This window comes from Lathyrus oleraceus, chromosome 3 (genome assembly GCF_024323335.1).
Source record: "Lathyrus oleraceus cultivar Zhongwan6 chromosome 3, CAAS_Psat_ZW6_1.0, whole genome shotgun sequence".
Lineage (NCBI taxonomy): Eukaryota > Viridiplantae > Streptophyta > Magnoliopsida > Fabales > Fabaceae > Lathyrus > Lathyrus oleraceus.
In genome coordinates, this window is record NC_066581.1 from 338,607,859 (window position 1) to 338,615,216 (window position 7,358).

General features: G+C 41.1%; 1 pseudogene; it reads left to right on the top strand.

Moving 5' to 3' along the window:
• Positions 1 to 242: 242 nt before the first annotated feature.
• LOC127133601 (uncharacterized) lies at positions 243 to 342 on the top strand (annotated as a pseudogene).
• The last annotated feature ends 7,016 nt before the right edge of the window (positions 343 to 7,358 follow it).

A 7,358-nucleotide genomic window follows, 5' to 3' on the forward strand; every position in this document is an offset into this window, starting at 1 on the left:
CCACTTTTGCATTGACGTGATCAAGGTTACTTATCTCGTACATGCCAGTTTTCGGTTGAGGTTTTTCCACCGTTGTTCGTTCGGTTCCCCACTGATAGTGGTTTTGGGCCATGCTCTCGATAAGCTGGTAAGCATCAGCATAAGGTTTGTTCATTAGTGCACCACCTGCAGCGGCGTCTATTGTTAACCTTGTGTTGTATAAGAGACCATTATAAAATGTGTGAATTACTAACCAGTCTTCCAAACCATGGTGTGGGCAAAGTCTCATCATGTCTTTGTATCTTTCCCATGCTTCGAAAAGAGTCTCGTTGTCTTTCTGTTTAAATCCGTTTATCTGGGCTCTTAACATAGCTGTTTTGCTTGGCGGAAAATATCGGGCAAGAAAAACTTTCTTCAACTCGTTCCAGGTGGTGACTGAGTTGGAAGGAAGAGATTGAAGCCATCTTCTAGCGCTATCTCTTAAGGAGAAAGGAAAAAGACGAAGTCGAATTGCCTCTGAAGTGACACCATTAGCTTTAACAGTATCAGCGTATTGAACAAATACGGATAAATGAAGGTTTGGATCTTCGGTAAGATTTCCAGAGAATTGGTTCTGTTGCACAGCCTGCAACAGCGAAGGTTTAAGTTCGAAGTTGTTTGCTTCGATTGCGGGCGGAGCAATACTTGAATGTGGTTCATCTTGCGATGGAGCGGCGTAATCTCTAAGAGCACGAGCTGGTTCTGCCATCTCGGGTATCGAAGGAAAAAGGTTTTTGATATCAGGAAGTTCGATAGGAGGGAGATTGTTTTCAGCACGATATTCCCGAATTCGTCGTAAGACTCGGAGATATAGTTCGATATCGTTGATTCGTAGATAGAGCGGTTCGCCTTGTGAGCGAGTGCGTGGCATACAAATCAACGAAAGGAAGAATAGAAGAAAAAGAAACCTTAGTCTCTACAGCGTAACGGAAGAGTTACGATATCGATTGAATAAAAGTCCCCGGCAACGGCGCCAAAAACTTGATCGCTCGACTGCGTGAGTCGAGAATGGGATACAAACTGCAAGTGCACAGTTCTATCGCGTAGTTTTAAAAGATATCGATCCCACAGGGACTTATGAATCGATATACCGTTATCTAAGGTTACTACGTAAATCTAAGGTGAAAAATGTTTGATTGTTTGGGAAAAAACTAAAGGCTAAACTAAGATCTAGATTAAATATTAATAAAACGGATATCGGTATGTAGTTCGTCAAAACTAGGGAATCAAGTCTTTGTCGGTTTCTTGGTTTTAAAGTAAATCGTTTCAGTTAACTTTATTGGTTAAAGGTTTTATCTCAAACTCTCGCTCTGTTGAATAAACCATGATTTTATATTAATGTAGCTGTCACTTATAATTAAGTCAAAAACCATACTTTGAAAGCAATAAAGTTGCAGAAACTCTTTTTAAGAAAACACTGACCGTTTTAAACACCCTTATCTCAAACTCTCGCTCTGTTGACTTAGGTTATACAATTAAATCCAAATGCTTAACTCTCGTCCTCACATTCAATCTTTAAAAATACTTTTTGGAAAAGGTCAGAATTTAATTAACTCTAAAACTTGCTCTCGCCCTGATCTAGAATTAATGCCTAACTTACACTGTCCAGTTAAAACCTCAAACTCTCGCTCTATTGATTTTAACTTCTTTATGTCCTTTACTTTTTGTAAAAAATCTTGTTATTAAACCTGTAAGTTGAGACCGTAAAAAGATTGATTTTAATTTTAAGTTTAAATAGACCGACTCAGTCTTGATCCCTTATTCTGCTTACTTTACATACCGATACCTAGGCGAATTAGCCAGACATGCTAAATAAACAAGCATACATATCATGCATAAACAGACTCATTCCAGGCAGATAATATAGATAAATAATAAAACAAAATATTAAATAATGATTAAAGAACCTGAATGCGTAATACAATAGTCTTGAACACTCCACCACAAGCCGGTAGGATTTGTTCTTCGATTCTTCAATTAAACAATAAATTAAACCAAGGAAATAAAACTAGAATCTAACGTAAGGTTAGATCCGATAAAAAGTTGCACAATAGTTTCCGGTGTAGAAACTATTATGCGAAAAATATCTAAATGCTAAAAGGGGAAAGGTAAATTGCAAGGGAAAAAGAATGTAGAACTTGCAAAAGAAATAAATAAAATAAACGATGTTAAGTTGCTGGAAAAGAAAAAAATAAGCAAAAGCGTGAAAAGAAAATTGGCAAAGCTTCGGCAATATGAGCGTGGAAAAACCGAGGAACCCCTTTTAGGTTTTAGAGATAGCTATTTATATTGGTGCTGGTAACTGCTTTCCGTTTCTCAAGTTCTTCAACGTGGCTAAATGCACGGCGTGGATATAGGACACAAACTCCTCAACGTCTCTTCTTCAAGTCTTCTGAGGGCGTTACTTGCGCCAAAAAAATAGTGGAACGGTGTGACGCTCGTCACACCATGTGTGACGTCCGTCACAAGGCTGCTTTGCGTGACGCTCGTCACGCACCCTGTGACGTCCGTCACAGGCACAGCATTGGTGACTTGTGCGCTTTGGGCTGGGCTTTGGCATTTGGTTCCTTTTCTCTCCTTTTTGCACCTCCTTTTCTTCCATTTTCACTTGTTCTTCAAAATAGACTACCTGAGACAAATAGGAAGAAAATACCACGTAATATCTCATAAAATGCAGTAAACCGAAATAAATAGTCATAGAATTTAATGGAATTAAGTCCTAAAATATGATATAATTTCGTGTTATCGCTATCATACTTCACTGCTGTATTTTTGTGAGTCTTGTATTAGACATATCTTGTAAGCCAAGCCATTATCACGTTGATGATTGCTTTGGCATAGGGCGTTCATTGAGTTGTAAGTGTTGTGTCGCTCAAAGCTTTTAAGCGTGAGTGCTGTGTATCTTGATTAAAGCTGTTAAGCACAATCAAGAGTTGTTTGAAGTGTGACTTCAAAATTGTCTTTAATATTGATTAAAGGTAGTAATCACTGAGGTGATTGAGGGGGAGTGAGTAGGAACTCTGATCTTAAAGTAAGATTGAAATTGCATTGGGTAGGGATTAAGTGAAGAGTTGTAAACGGGTGAGTTTAGCTTTGAATTAATACTACTGATAGTGGATTTCCTCCCTGGCTTGGTAGCCCCCATATGTAGGTCATGTTGGACTGAACTGGGTAAACAATTACTTGTGTTATTTACTGCACTTACTTTTAAGTTCTGCACAATTCTTGTCTGTGCAGAATTGGATGTCATAACAACCCATGTGACATCTAAAGTCTGGTAACTAGAATTTCAGAGGGTGATGAAGACTGTGAACTCCCTGAAGAACTTGCCAGGTTGTTAAAACAGGAAGAAAGGGTCATTCAACCGCATCAGGAGTCTACTGAAGTGATTAATCTCGGCACCGAGGACGTCAAGAGAGAGATCAAGATAGGGGTTGCTTTGGAAGATAATGTGAAGAAGGGGCTGATTGAATTGCTGCAAGAGTTTGTTGACATCTTCGCTTGGTCTTATCAGGACATGCCAGGGCTTGACACAGACATTGTGGTACACCGTTTGCCTCTCAAAGAGGATTGTCCTCCGGTCAAGCAGAAGCTCAGAAGAACAAGACCAGAGATGGCTGTCAAGATAAAGGAAGAAGTGCAAAAATAGTTGGAGGCAGGGTTTCTAGCGGTTACAAATTATCCGCCATGGGTTGCAAACATCATTCCAGTACCTAAGAAGGATGGAAAGGTACGAATGTGTGTTGATTACCGGGATCTGAACAGAGCTAGTCCTAAAGATGATTTCCCATTACCTCACATCGATGTTTTGGTGGATAACACGGCTCAGTTCTCGGTATTCTCCTTCATGGATGGCTTTTCTAGATATAATCAAATTAAGATGGCACCAGAAGACATGGAGAAGACAACATTCATAACCCCATGGGGCACATTCTGCTACAAGGTGATGCCGTTTGGTCTGAAAAATGCCGGGGCAACATATCAACGAGCGATGGTGACTCTTTTCCATGATATGATTCATCATGAAATCGAGGTTTATGTTGATGATATGATTGCCAAATCTCAGACAGAAGAAGAACATTTGGTGAATCTGCAGAAACTGTTTGAGCGTTTGAGAAAATTCAAGCTGAGGCTTAATCCGAACAAGTGTACTTTCGGGGTGAGATCTGGAAAACTGTTGGGTTTCATTGTTAGCGGAAAAGGGATTGAGGTGGATCCTGACAAAGTAAAAGCGATACAGGAAATGCGTGAGCCAAGAATAGAGAAACAAGTCCATGGTTTCTTAGGGAGGTTGAACTACATTGCTAGGTTCATCTCTCACCTAACAGCCACGTGTGAGCCGATATTCAAGTTGTTAAGAAAAGATCAGGCCATCAGGTGGAATGATGATTGCCGAAGGGCTTTCGAGAAGATAAAAGAGTATTTGCAGAATCCTCCAATCCTTATGCCTCCGGTCCCAGGGAGACCGCTGATTATGTACTTGACAGTACTAGACAATTCCATGGGTTGTGTTCTCGGTTAACACGACGAGACAGGTAGGAAAGAGCATGCCATCTACTACCTGAGTAAAAAATTCACAGACTGCGAGTCGAGATACTCAATGCTTGAAAAGACATGTTGTGCACTTGCATGGGCTGCTAAGCGATTGAGATAATACATGCTGACTCACACAACCTTATTGATCTCCAAGATGGATCCAATCAAGTATATATTCGAGAAGCCAGCTCTCACCGGAAGGGTTGCTCGTTGGCAAATGGTACTGACAGAGTACGACATCCAGTATACGTCCTAGAAAGCCATCAAGGGGAGTATTCTGTCAGACTATCTTGCTCAACAGCCGATTGAAGATTATGAGCCGATGAAGTTTGATTTCCCAGATGAAGACATCATGTTCCTCAAGATGAAAGACTGGGAAGAGCCAGTTGTTGAGGAGGGACCTAATCTAGACGAAAGGTGGAATTGGTGCTCTCATTACTACTCCGAAAGGTGCCCACATGCCTTTCACCGCTCGTCTGACTTTTGAGTGCACCAATAATGAAGCTGAGTATGAAGCATGTATCTTGGGTATTGAGCAAGACATTGATCTGAGAATCAAGACTTTGGACATCTTTGGAGATTCAACTCTAGTGATCAATTAAGTGAATGGTGATTGGAATACTCTCCAGCCTAATCTGGTCCCCTACAGAGATTACACGAGAAGACTGTTGACTTTCTTCACAATAGTAAAGTTGCATCATATACCTCGTGATGAGAATCAGATGGCAGATGCTCTTGCCACTCTATCCTCCATGATCAACGTGATTCGGTGGAACCACGCTCCCAGGATCGATGTGATGCGCCTCGACAGGGCCGCATATGTGTTTGCTGTTGAACTGGTAGTTGATGACAAGCCCTGGTATCACGACATCAAGTGCGTTTTGAAGAATCAAGAGTACCCTGCAGGGGCATCCAACAATGATAGAAAGACTTTGAGAAGATTGGCAGGCAGTTTCTTCTTGAACAAAGACGATGTGCTGTATAAGAGGAACTTCGACATGGTTTTGCTCCGATGCGTGGATAGACACGAAGCAGACATGTTAATGCAGGAAGTTCATGAAGGCTCCTTCGGTACTCATGCCGACGGACATGCAATGGCTAAGAGATTGTTGAGAGCAGGTTATTACTGGATGGCCATGGAATCTGATTGTTTCAAATATGCTCGGAAGTGTCATAAATGCCATATTTATGCTGATAAGGTACATGTGGCGCCAAATCCTTTGAATGGGATGTCTTCGCCGTGGCCTTTTGCTATGTGGGGCATTGATATGATTGGAAAGATTGAGCCGACCGCCTCCAATGGGCATCGTTTCATCCTTGTTGCCATCGACTATTTGACCAAGTGGGTCGAAGCAACATCATTCGTGAATGTCACCAGACATGTGGTTGCCCGATTCATCAAGAAACAAATCATTTGTCGTTATGGGATTCCTGAAAGAATCATTACTGATAATGGTTCTAATCTCAATAACAAAATGATGAAGGAGTTGTGCCAGAACTTCAACATTCAACATCACAATTCTTCCCCTTATCGCCCTAAGATGAACGGCGTTGTTGAGGCAGCAAATAAGAACATAAAGAAGATTGTACAGAAGATGGTTGTTACGTACAGAGATTGGCATGAGATGCTACCCTTCGCCTTGCATGGGTACCGTACTTCAGTACGTACGTCGACTGGGGCAACCCCTTACTCCCTTGTGTATGGTATGGAAGCAGTCCTACCTGTTGAAGTGGAGATTCCTTCTCTAAGAGTCCAGTTGGATGTCAAGTTAGATGAAGCTGAATGGATTCGGACAAGGTTCAATGATTTGAGTCTTATCGAAGAGAAGCGAATGGCAGCCATTTGTCAGGGGCATTTGTATCAGAGTCGGATGAAGAGAGCCTTTGATCGGAGAGTGCGTCCTCGATGTTTCCAAGTTGGAGATTTAGTGTTGAAAAGGATCCTTCCTCCTCAAACAGATCACAGGGGAAAGTGGACTCCTAACTATGATGGACCGTATATTGTCACCAAGGTTTTTGATGGTGGGGCCTTAATGCTTGCAACTATGGATGGTGAAAGCTTCACTTCCCCTGTGAACTCAGACGCAGTTAATAAATACTTCGCATAGAATAGACCCGCTGGACAATAAAAAGAATAGTCCAGGAAAAAAATGGGCATCCCGACGAACCAAGAAAATGAAAAGGTTCGGGAAAAAATTAGGGATTAAAAATGAAAAGATTGTACACCCGGTAAGTTGAAAACCTGAAAAGGCAACTTAGGTAAAAATGGGTATCCCGGTGGATTGAAAACCCGAAAGGGCGATCCAGGCAAAAGTTAGGGATTAAGCGAATGACTGCGTTCTGAGTAGTTCTGAATCTCATCCCATGTCGATAACTGGAAACTTTCGAAAGGTAGGAAACATTCCAATCACTCTTTTTGGAAAGCTGATCATATGGAGGATCTTGAAGACGAGCGAGTCATAGCAGAATTGGAACCCGGTAGAAATCCATTTCACATTGCCATTAGATTAATTTCTGTTTTTATCTGTTGTGCAATTACCTCTTTCCAGGGATTGCTTCCTGATTTAAATGCCTATTTAGAGGCCACTCAATCAATAAAATCATGTTATTCAGTACATCTCTGTGTTCATTTTCATTTTACTGTTTTGTGTGCAAAAATGACGTCCGAATTTTTGATAAACATTGCATCATGAAACATAAGAGCTTTACAGGTACATGCTCAATAAACATTGAAAATTGCTGTAAATTTTAAGTGCTTTGGATCGTCTATTCAGAACAGGTACATTCGGGGCATTTCCTTAAGG